At 40.9% G+C, this 12,692-nt stretch overlaps 1 non-coding gene and 1 pseudogene across 1 annotated transcript; both read right to left on the bottom strand.

Annotated features, from left to right (window-relative positions):
• Positions 1-2,782: 2,782 nt before the first annotated feature.
• LOC131518294 (U4 spliceosomal RNA) lies at positions 2,783-2,910 on the bottom strand (annotated as a pseudogene).
• A 9,590-nt stretch (positions 2,911-12,500) lies between these two features.
• Positions 12,501-12,572, bottom strand: TRNAQ-CUG (transfer RNA glutamine (anticodon CUG)). Its single transcript has one exon. It is a non-coding gene; the product is annotated as a tRNA-Gln (tRNA).
• Between the last annotated feature and the right edge of the window lie 120 nt (positions 12,573-12,692).

The raw sequence follows: 12,692 nt of genomic DNA, 5'->3' as shown, positions 1-12,692 counted from the left end.
TTCCCATATTGTTCATACTCTTTGAATATTTTACAATGAGCATTCATTCCTTTTGCAACAAGCAAAACCAATAAGGATATTTTTATTTAAAATACTATTGCAGAGGCGCCTGGGTGGCTTAGTTGGCTAAGCCTCTGACTTTGGCTCAGGTCATGATCTCGCAGCTCGTGGGTTTGAGCCCCACGTGGGCTCTGTGCTGACAGCTCAGAGCCTGGTGCCTGCTTTGGATTCTGTGTCTCCCTCTCTCTCTGCCCCTCCCCTGCTCACGCTCTCTTTCTCTCTCTCAAAAAATAAACATTAAACAAAAACACTACTATAAAATATGGAAAGCAGATAAGCAAAAGCAAAACAAATCACCTGTGATCTTATTCTCACTTCTAACATTTCATTTTATAACCTTTGGTTTTTCAGGCATGTGTGTTCACATTTGGATTTGGGGGATCATGTGGTTGGAGGTGTCTTTTGTCAAGGTTATTCTGGCAGCCCCTGTTGGATTGAGGGTAAGGCTAGGTTGTAGCCTGACAGTGGGGAAGGAGGGCTTAGACCAGACCAATGGCTGTGGGGATGGAAAGGGACACGACTCAGAAATACTGTAAAGGAAACGCGCCTTAGCGTGTGCATGTGAGTGAGAGCAGCGGGGCCTTTTGTGTCTGTTTTGCATCTGTGCATTCCAGCCTTGCATTCAAGAATATTGAAGAGGAAGGAGGACCTTTTGTCTGGGTTTGTGCTCTGTTTCTCTCTCACTCTCTTTTTATTTATTTATTTTTTTAACATTAATTAATTAATTTTTTTTTTTAACGTTTATTTATTTTTGAGACAGAGAGAGACAGAGCATGAACAGGGGAGGAGCAGAGTCTCACTCTCTTTTTAAAAAACAATAAGCTGCATTTTTAAAAAAAATTTTTTAACGTTTATTTATTTTTTGAGAGAGAGAGAGACAGAGCATGAACGGGGGAGGGGCAGAGAGAGGGAGACACAGAATCGGAAACAGGCTCCAGGCTCTGAGCCATCAGCCCAGAGCCTGACGCGGGGCTCGAACTCACGGACCATGAGATCGTGACCTGAGCTGAAGTCGGACGCTTAACTGACTGAGCCACCCAGGCGCCCCTAAGCTGCATTTTTGAAGTGTGGAATTTGATGAGTTTTGAGATGTGTATACACCTGTGAAACTATCACCACAACCAAGGCAACGAACATATTCACCATCTCCACAAACGTCCTCATACCTTTTAACCTGCCCCCCCCACCCCGACTCTTGTCTCGAGACTACTGATATGCTTTCTGTCACCCTAGGTCAGTTTGCATGTTGGGGAATGTTGTATAAATGGGATCATATGCTATTTATTTTTTTCCCTCTGGCTTCTTTCACTCGGCATGATTATTTTGAGATTTGGCCACTTGTGTGTTTCCAACATTGCTCAGTACTATTCCTTTGTGTCGATGCACCAAAATTTACTTATCCATTCACCTTCTGATGGAAATTCAGGCTATTGCTAGTTTCATGCTATTACAAATAAGTTTGCTATGAACACTCATATATAGGTTTTTGTATGGGTATATGCTTTCATGTCTTTCAAATACATAGTTAGGAGTGGATTGACTGGGTCACACAGTAAATGTTCCTCTGTTTTCAGCTTTGGCTCTATGTCTAAAAGTGTCACTTTTATCTTCTTTTTGCTCACCACAACCAGTTTAGAATTGTGGCATTTTTATTTCTCAGGGATGCAAGGATCTTTTTGCCCCCCAAATGACCGAAAACAAAAATGAGACTCTGGAGGTCTGCTAGTTTTTTTCTTTTTTTCTTTCTCTCTTTTAAACGAGCATGACTCTTATCCACATGGGAGGTTGCATGGGCTTGATGGGGTCCCACACTGCCAAAGCCAATTCGCTCTTCTAGGAGGTGGTGGTAAACACACAGCCACACACAGGGGCACAGGGTAAGAGTGTGGGGAAGGAAGGAGGATGGTAATTGGTACTCATCTAAAGAAATTACTGTAATGGTGAAATTTCAGAGGTCATAGCAGGTGTCATTTCTAGGCTGGATGTGGATGAGGATGAACAGGCTAACTTTGATCCAAAAAGCCAGCCAGTCCACAGGAGTTCTGGGAGGCTGTCAGGAAAGAGGCAAAAAGCCCCAGAAGGATAGTGATCCTGGGAAGACTGAGGAACTCATAGTATCCTGTCCCAGTCTTGTGACACTATCGCCCTTTTATCCTGACCTTCTGTTTCCTGTATTTTTCCATTTTTTTAAAAACTGAAATCCATTTCCTTATGGTTTTGTGTATTAAAATATACATAAAATTTACCATTTTACCCGTTTTAAGTTGATTGGTGGCATTCAGTACATTCATTATGTTTGCACAAACATCACCACCATCCACTTCCAGAACTTTTTCATCATCCCAAACAGAACCTCTGTACCCAACAAACAATAGCTTCAAGCTTCTGTCTGTAAGAATGTACTCACTCTAGGTACCTCATAGAAGTGGAATCATACAATATTTGTCCATTTGTACCTGGCTTATTTCACTTAGCATAACGTGTTCCAGAGTCACCCATGTTGGAGCATGTAGCAGAATTTCCCTCCTTTTTAAGGCTACATAACATGACATTATTAATATATACCACCTTGTGTTTATCCATTCATCTGCTGATGGAACCTGTGTTATTTCCACCTTTTGGCTATTGTGAATAATGCTGCTATGAACGTTGGTATCTATCTGGTATCTGAACATGTGTCTATCTGGTTGAGTCTGTGTCTTTGCTTTTTGGGGGGGGTATATACCTAGAAGTTGATTTGCTGTACCATACAGTACTTGTATGTTTAACTTTTTGGGAAAAGTTTTCAATTAGCAATAATCGCGCCTCGGATAAACCTCATTGGCTACGACACTGCCACTGCGCAAAGCTTGTTTAACTTTTTAAAGAACCACCAAACTGCAACACAGCGGCTGCACCATTTTACATTCTCGTGAGCAATGTACAAGGTGCAATTTCTTCGCATCCTTGTCACACTTGTTTTGTTAATAAAAGCTATCCTCGTGAGTGTAACATGGTATCTCATATGGTTTTGATTTATATTTCTCTAATGAGTGACGATGTTGAGCACCCTTTCATGTGCTTACGGGCCATTTGTGTATCTTCTTTGGAGATATGTCTATTCATGAAGTCCTTTGCCCATTTTTGAATTAGGTGGTGTTTTTCTTTGTTTTTGTTTTTGTTTTGCTAGTGTTGAGTTGTAATTGTTCTTTATAGATTCTGGATATGAATCACTTATCAGATATTTGATTTGTAAGTATTTTCTCCATTCCGTGCGGTATCTTTTCACCCTCTTGATAGTGTCCTTTTTAATTTTTGAAAGACGACTGTGGTATATGATTTATGATCTATGAGTACTGAACCTAGAAGACTAAGAATATGTGAAAAGTATGGGGCGCCTGGGTGGCTCAAACAGTTGAGGGACTGACTTCTGCTCAGGTCATGATCTCACTGTTTGTGAGTTCGAGCCCTGCATCAGGCTCTGTGCTGACAGCTCAGAGCCCGGAGCCTGCTTTGGATTCTGTGTCTCCCGCTCTCTCTGCCCCTCCCCCACTCATGCTCTGTCTCTCTCTGTCTCAGAAATAAATAAACATTAAAAAAAATTAAAAAAAAAAAGAATACGTGAAGAGTAAAGTGTTATAATAAAAGTCAGAAGGGAGCACCAGATCTTGCTTCCTTCATATAAAAAAAGCTCAGTTGGTTAAGCATCGGACTCCTGGCTTCAGTTCAGGTCATGATCTCATGGTTCTTGAGTTTGAGCCTTACATCAGGCTCTGCACTGGGAGCATGGAGTCTGCTTGGGATCCTCTCTTTCCTTTTCTCTGCCCCTCCCCTGCTTGCTCTCTCTCTCTCTCTCTCAAAATAAATAAACTTAAAAAAAAAAACTCAGAGGTTATTGTGATTCAGATTTCATAATCTGGAAAAAAATATCTATAGTTGAACTACATAGCATTTTGGCATAAATAATAAGTTATAATATACATTTATTTTAAACATGTATGTTTATGACTTAAATATATTTACACATACATTTATTTTACCATTTCTTTCTTTAAGAGTAGTTGGTGTTTTAGTGACTGTCATCAGATAATCAAGGTTGAGAGTTTCTTATCTTGTGTATGATTTGTTACCTTACAATATACTCAATAGAAAAGATAAAAAGCCCCCAAACCAAATCTCACCACGTCATAAGGTCTGTTTACTTTTTTCTCTCAAAAAATTCTTATTGTGAAATAAAGTCAGCATTACAAAAAGGAGCATGAAATTGATATGTAGAGTTTAGCACGTCGTTATAAAGTGAATGACACTATAAAAATCCTTTTGGATCAAGAAATACAACACTGTGTTTCCTTAACAAATAGCACCATGTATGGAAGTATTTTGTGTCAGGCTAGTGGATCCTTGGGCTCCACCCAGGGGATTTTGTGACTATTTTGTGGGATACTGAAGGATCCTGTGGGATCCTGAGGGATACTGTGGGATCTCAGTATTTTGTGAGATACTGGAGGGAAGTATGTGTGTTCTGGGCACTTTTCCTGAGACCTGGGGAGTATGCTCAGCCTTTCCAAAACAAGCAAGGATGGAGATGCGATGTTCATGGTATCCTGCCCTTTTCACACCATAGGCCCTGGCCGGGCCTCTAGCTAGTCTTTGCTATTAACTCATGGTTCTCAACCTTGGCACTAGTGATATGTTGGGCCAGATAATTCTCGGTTGTGGGGGAGCTGTCTGGTGTATTGAGGGATGTTTAGCAGCATTCCTGGTCTCCATCCCCTAGATGCCGGGTGGGCCTCTCACAGTTGTGCACTCCAGGCATGGTGCCAAGAGCGATACATACATCATTTTAATCTTCATGTTTGTCCTCATTTTGCAGATAAGGAACTGAGCTTCAGCAGGATTAGGTGAATTATTAAAGGTGTTACAGCAAGTGAATGGCTGAGTGCGAGTTTAAACACAGACCTATCAGTCCCCACTCTGTTTTCAGTAACCATGTAAAGTTGCCTCCCAGGTGGTGGAGGATGGCATATATTCCAGATCTTGCTTCCTTCATTAAGACATTTCAAATCTGGGGGCACCTGGGTGGCCCAGTCGGTTGAGCATCCAACTTCAGCTCAGGTCATGATCTCCTGGCTCATGAGTTCAAGCCCCGCATCAGGCTCTATGCTGACAGCTTAGAGCCTGGAGGCTGCTTCAGATTCTGTGTCTCCCTCTTTTTCTGCCCGTCCTCTGCTCGCACCCTGTCTCTCTCTCCCTCTCTCTCTCTCTCTCTCAAAATAAATAAAAACATTAAATAAATTAAAAAATTGGGGGGGAAATGCAAGCTGATGCAGCCACTCTGGAAAACAGTATGGAGAAAAAAAAAAAAGAGGTTAGAGTGGGAGAGAGCCAAAGCATAAGAGACTCTTAAAAACTAAGAACAAACTGAGGGTTGATGGGGGTGGGAGGGAGTGGAGGGTGGGTGATGGGTATTGAGGAGGGCACCTTTTGGGATGAGCACTGGGTGTTGTATGGAAACCAATTTGACAATAGATTTCATATATTGAAAAAAAAAAAGAAAACAGTATGGAGGTTCCTGAAAAAACTAAAAATAGAACTACCATACGACCCAGCAATCATACTACTAGGTATTTATCCAAGGGATACAGGTGTGCTGTTTCGAAGGGACACGTGCACCCCCATGTTTATAGCAGCACTATCAACAATAGCCAAAGTATGGAAAGAGCCCAAATGTCCATCGATGGGTGAGTGGATAAAGATGTGGTGTATACACACACACACCACACGCACACCACACACACACACACACACACCCACACACACACACCACACACAATGGAGTATTACTCGGCAATCAAAAAGAATGAAATCTTGCCATTTGCAACTACATGGGTGGAACTGGAGAGTATTATGCTAAGAGAAATTAGAGAAAGACAAAAATCATATGACATCATATGAGGACTTTAAGAGACAAAACAGATGAACATAAGGAAAGGGAAGCAAAAATAATATAAAAACAGGGAGGGGGACAAAACAGAAGAGACTCATAAATATGGAGAACAAACAGAGGGTTACTGGAAGCGTTGTGGGGGGGGGATGGGCTAAATGGGTAAGAGGCATTAAGGAATCTACTCCTGAAATCATTGTTGCACTATATGCTAATTTGGATGTAAATTTAAAAAAATTAATAAAAAAAATAAGAACAACAGTTGGGGCACATGGGTGGCTCAGTAAGTTAAACGTCTGCCTCTTGATTTCAACTCAGGTCATGATCTCACAGTCGTGAGATGGAGCCTCTGCTCAGCACAGAGCCTGCTTAGAATTCTCTCTCTCTCTCTCTCTCTCTCTGCCAAGTGCCACTTCCCCTTAAAATATATAAATATTAACAATCAAATAAGAAAAAAAATTTTTAGAGACATTTCATATCTATATTTCTAGGCTTTTTACTGGATATTTTCTTTTGGTTTTCCTACCAGCTGTTTAAATTGGACATTCCTAAAACTAAAGCCAACATTTTGCTTTTTTTCTGTTTTCTTTTTCCCTCACTTCCCTTCTCCTATTAATCATTCTTCCAAATCAATATTAAACCCCTGATCTTGGGGAGCCAGAGTGTCTCAGTCGTTTAAGTGTCTGACTTCAGCTTGGGCCATGAACTCACGGTTCGTGAGTTTTGCCCCACGTCAGGCTCTGTGCTGGATGGCTCGGAGCCTGGAGCCTGCTTCAGATTCTGTGTCTCCTTTCTCTGTTCCTCTCCTGCTTGCACTCTGAGTCTCTCTCTCTCTCAACAATAAATAAAGATTTAAAAAATATTTAACAAAACCTGATCTCTTTGACTCTTTTTTATATTTTCATAAGCAGAATCTCATATTTTTGTACATCTTGTCCAAACTCTATATTTCATTTCTAAAAAAAAATATTTTTAATGATTAGTAATGCAATCCTAGTCAAAACCCCAATATGGGTATTTTTGGAACTTAAGAAGTTTACTCTAAGGTTCATCTGAAAAAGTCCCTAAATATAGCCAGCGTTTAGAAAGAAAAAAGCAGTGAGAAGGAATTTCTGTATTTGTTTTTATTTATCAAATACATGTGGTTCTTATTAGATGTCAGGCACTATTCTTTTTGTTTTAGAGAAAGAGGGAGAGGGAGGGTGGGGGAGGGGGCAGAGAGAGAGAGAGAATCTCAAGCAGGCTCCAAGCTCAGTGTGACACAGGGTTGGATCCCACGACCCTGAAATCATGACCTGAGCTGAAATTATGAGTCAGACACTCAACCAACTAAGCCACCCAGTTATGTCAGGCAGTATTCTGAGCACTACACAAATATTTACTCATTTAGTACCACGTATGAGACAACGAAATAGACATAAAGCTATATAATAAAGCATAAAGCAGTGTGATATTGGCATAGGAATAGAAAACTTGACTTATTGGACTGTATCAGGTCAGGTCCTCTGGAATTAGAAGTGTAAGAGATTTGGGGCACCTGGGTGGCTCGGTCGGTTAAGTGTCTGACTCTTGGTTTCAGTTCAGGTCATGATCTCACAACTGGTGAGTTCCAGCTCCTCATCGGGCCCTGCTCTGACAGTGCGGAGATTCTTTCTCTCCCTCTCTCTGCCCCTCCCCTGCTTGCACTCTCTCTCTTTCAAAAATAAATAAACATTAAAAAAAAAAAGATGTGTAAGAGATTCATTTGGGAGAAATGTCTGTGAAAGACACAAGGGAGAAGTAGGGCCTTCAAACCACAATTTAGGTCTAATACCCATGCAAGGAGAGAGGGAAGAAAGGAGGATTGGGTAGGAAGAGCCGCAGACTATAATACAATTCTAAGAAAATCTCACCCAGGCCAATCTCGAGCTCCAAAGACTGCCTATTAGAAGAGCCTCATTGTAGACAGAACTGTTCTAGCTCTAGTACCCCTGCCATGCTCAGTCATTGAGAACAGTCCAGAGGGAGCGTGGTTTCAGTGGAAACATCGTAGTAGATCTTGGAGGTGTGGTAGCTAGAGACTGTCAGCCAACAACACTTCTCACACCAGGCTCTCTTGAAGGGACACGTGAGCAGTGTTCCTCTGTAGTTGCCAGAGGTATGGTGTGAAGATTCAAGAACAGACTCATGTGTATGTGGGAGCGTCATTTATAATAAACTAGGCATTTCGAATCAGTGGGAAAAGATGGACTGTTCGAATCAATGATGTTGAAACAATTGGCTATCCATTTGGAAAGAATTAATGTAGAGTCTTATGTCACATCATCCACAATATAAGTGAAAGCTGGATGGAGAAAAAAATTATAAAAATATTTGAAGGAAAGATTTTTTAAAAATAATCTTGGTGTGGAGAAGCCTTCTTATGCACCATGTAATACCCTGAGCCATAAAAGAGGCATATGGAAAAAAAGCATCATTAATGAAATTAAAAGTCAGGTGATAGATTTGAAGAAAATATTTGTGCCATATGTAACATGCAAAGGATTAAAAGGTAAGTATATATAAAGAGATCCTCTACATCAATATGAAAAGATAACCCAACAAAAGGATATTGACAGGCAATTCACAGAAGAAAGATAAATGGCTAATATATATAGGAGAAAATATTTACACTAACTGGTTATCAGAGAAGTGAAAATTACTGAGCAAACCAGATGGGCAAAAATTAAAAGTCATGCTAGTATTTTTTTTTAAGTTTTTAATTTTTTAATTTTTTTTTATGTTCACTGATTTTTGAGAGAGAGGAGAGAGTGAGAGGGGGAGGAACAGAGAGGGAGACACAGAATCCGAAGCAGGCTCCAGGCTCTGAGCTATCAGCACAGAGCCCGATGTGGGGCTCGAACTCACGAACTGTGAGACCATGACCTGAGCCGAAGTCAGATGCTTAACCAACTGAGCCACCCACTCACCCCAAAGTTTTTTATTTTTTTAAAAATTTATTTTGAGAGAGAGAGCAAGCAGGGGAGGGGCAGAGAGAGAATCCAAAGCAGGCTACGCACTGCCAGCACAGAGTCTGATGTGGGGCTCAAACTCACAAACTGTGAGATCACAACCTGTGCTGAAATCAAGAGTCAGACACTTAAGTGACTGAGTCACCCAGGCACCCTGTTAGTATATTTTTATACTAGTGTATAAAATATTGCAAAGTAGCTGGGAAAATAAATATTTGACTTCCTAGTCTCTAGGGAAGTAGGCAAGGAAGAAATGGTTTAGGAATAGTTTTGTTTTGTTTTTTTTAATATTTATTTATTTTTGAGACAGGGAGAGACAGAGCATGAACAGGGGAGGGTCAGAGAGAGGGAGACACAGAATCTGGAACAGCCTCCAGGCTCTGAGCTGTCAGCACAGAGCCCAACGCAGGGCTCAAACTTACAGACTGTGAGATCATGACCTGAGCCGAAGTCAGCCGCTTAACCTACTGAGCCACCCAGGCGCCCCTAGGAATAGGTTTTAATTTAGTGAACCTTCAATATCTGCTATATCCACTGGTAAGAGAATAGGAATGGTTGTACCAACTATGGTATATCCTTGCTAAGTAAAAACTATATAGCACATGAGTTAAATCTATATGGACTGGAAAAGAAAGAAAGAAAGAAAGAAAAAGAAAGAAAGAAAGAAAGAAAGAAAGAAGTTTTCAAGATGGAAAACAGTACACGTAACCTAATTTTATATATACTAAAAAAAAAAAAAAATGTAGCAGTTATCTCTGGGGTTGGAGGAATTATTGAAGTGGAGGAGGCCCTAAAAGGTTTGCTCCATATTTCTGGGGGGTGCCTGGCTGGCTCAGTTGGCAGAGCATGTGACTCTTGATCTTGGGGTTGTACGTTTGAGCCCCATATCGGGTGTAGAGATTATTTAAAAATAGAATCCTTAAAAAAAAAGATTTACTTTATATTTCTGTATTATTTAAGTTATTTACATTAAATTCTTATATTTCTTGAGCGATTAAAACAGACACATCAAGCAATTACTACCCCTCCTGCAAAAAACAAAACAAAACAAAACACGAACATAAAACCCTCTCTTCTTTGTCCATGGGATCCATTCACTGTTTTTTCCATAACAGCCTTTGGTTTTTCTTTCTTCTCTATTCTAATAGATGTACTCCATTTCTATTAGTTTGTGCCTGGTTAATTGCAATAACCTTCTGATACACCTCTTTTTTTTTAATTTTTAATGTTTATTATTTATTAGAGAGAGAGAGAGGAAGCAAGCAGGGGAGGGTTAGAGAGAGAGGGAGACACAGAATCCAAAACAGGCTCCAGGCTCCAAGCTGTCAGCACAGAGCCTGATGCGGGGCTCAGGGCTCGAAATCACGACCCGCGAGATCATGACCTGAGCGAAGTCGGATGCTTAACTGACTGAGACACCCAGGCGCCCCCTCACACCTCTTTCTTTACCCCAATCCTGCAGTCCACAGACACCTTACTTTTCCTAAGACCAGGTTGACTTCAATAATCCCTCTGTCCACAAATCTTTTATGAATTCCCTCAAAGAGTTCAGAGGGATGCTAACAGGTGTTCCATGGAAAAAGAGGCCTGTGGTCTTGGTGAATCTGGGAAATTCTGTGTTTAACACAGTGAAAAAAAGCTTTCTTCAGAGTGAAATACCTAGACTTTAAAATGCCACTGTGCTAAGGGAACTTCTAAAGTGGAGGAGGCTGTGTAATTCTTCTCAATTTATTTGGCCATGCAATCCTTCTTCTAAGTAACACTATTGACCTCCTCAGGACTACACTTTGAGAAACAATAGCTTAAGCGGAAAAGTTCATAATGATTCTTCTGGCATTAATGGCCTTGCTCAACATGTTTTTTAGCATCTGATTTCCTCCACTGTTCAAAATGAGTTTCCTTCCTTGCTTTTTTTCTTCAGGGGGTCAATGCTAGTTCCTCCAGGGAATCCTTCCTAATTATCTCAGTCTTTCTGAACTGTGGCACTTATCACCACAACTCTCATTAATGACATCTTCACAATTGCCTAGTTATTGATATCCCCCTTTTCTTGGGCCCCTTTTGTTTACTCATCTGAGTAGAGCTAGGACTGGGTCTTATAATCTGTGGTACATGTAATATTTAGCTGCTTGAGAATATGGTGCATTTCCCCCAATGTGGATAATACTTACCTTTGCACAAGGCAGTATCTAGACCTTAGATAAACCTTCTATTGCTTATACTATCACAGAAAGCACTAAAAATGACACTGGATAAGTTTCTTATTGCTGTTGTAACAAGTTACCACAAACTTGATGACTTCAAACAACACAAATTTATTATAGTTCTGTGGGTCAGAATTCTGCATGGTGGTCTCACTGGGCTAAAATTAAGATGTTTGCAGGGCTGTATTCCATCTGGGGGCCATGGGGAAGAATCCATTTCCTTCCCTTTTCCATCTTCTAGAAGCCTGTAAATTTCTGGGCTCCTGGTCCCCTTCTTCCATCCTCAAAGCCACAAGGGCTGATTGAGCTCTTCTCACACCACATCACTTTTCCACTTGTAAGGATCCCTGTTACAAATTGGGCTCACCTGGAGAATGTAGGCTCTCTTCCTATTTTGAAGTCAGTTGAAATTTGCAATTTTAATTCCATCTATAACCTTAATTTCCCTTTGCCATGTAATTTAACCTATTCACAGTTTCCAGGAATTGGGAAGTGGACATCTTCAGGGAGCCATTATTCTGCTCACCACAGGTATCCTTGCCCCAAAGTCTAAATTGAAGGTTTGCATATAGGTGGTAGGGGGTATGGCAGCAAACGGGAAAAACGTTTGGTAATAACAAAGCTCTTACCAAATACAGGGAGGCCCTGCTGCACGATCTTTGGGAAGTCACTTAAGTCTTAGTATCCACATTTCTGCTAAAATGAAAATTGCCACTCTGGTCTCTGCTTGTTTAATGAAATAATTATGTAAACGGGTTTAGCTTAGAGGATGACAAATACGGCTCAAGAAGTTCTTGATGAATCTTGATGAGGAGGGTGGGCGAAGTTCTCTAAATGACATCTGGAGATAGTTTGAGATTTCCAGAGAAAAGGAGGGAAAAGCGTCTGTCCTTGAATGAAGTTGGAGGTTGAAATTCTAGCAAAAGGAATCGAGTTGCATTGAAGCTTTGGAAGTAAGCTTTGAGGCAGAAAAGCCCAAGTTAAAAAGAAGGCGAAGTGAACAGTCTCCTTAGGAGACACGCAGGTGACAGTGACTACAGAAACGAAGGGGGGAAATTTGTGAACTCCCGTAGGCAAAGATTATGTTTAGAGAAATTCTTTCCCTACTTAGTTCAATAGTTCAAGGCCATATATACCGCAATTATAAAACAACCAGTTGGTGAATAGGTAAATGAAGTAAAAACGTGGTCAGGAAAAAAGCAGCACAGCGCAGGTTCCACAGTTCAATAGTTCAAGGCCATATATACCGCAATTATAAAACAACCAGTTGGTGAATAGGTAAATGGAAGTAAAAACGTGGTCAGGAAAAAAGCAGCACAGCGCAGGTTCCACCGAGATTTGAACTCGGATCGCTGGATTCAGAGTCCAGAGTGCTAACCATTACACCATGGAACCGCCACAGTAGAAGGGCCGCCTTGGGCTCTCTAATTCCTACACAACCCCGCCCCCATCTACAAACCTACCACGAACAAGCGGGGCTAAATCTCTTCCCAACACCCCGCTTCCCCGCATGGC

Source organism: Neofelis nebulosa, chromosome 7 (assembly GCF_028018385.1).
Source record: "Neofelis nebulosa isolate mNeoNeb1 chromosome 7, mNeoNeb1.pri, whole genome shotgun sequence".
NCBI classification, from domain to species: domain Eukaryota; kingdom Metazoa; phylum Chordata; class Mammalia; order Carnivora; family Felidae; genus Neofelis; species Neofelis nebulosa.
This window is presented reverse-complemented; position numbering and strand designations above follow the sequence as displayed.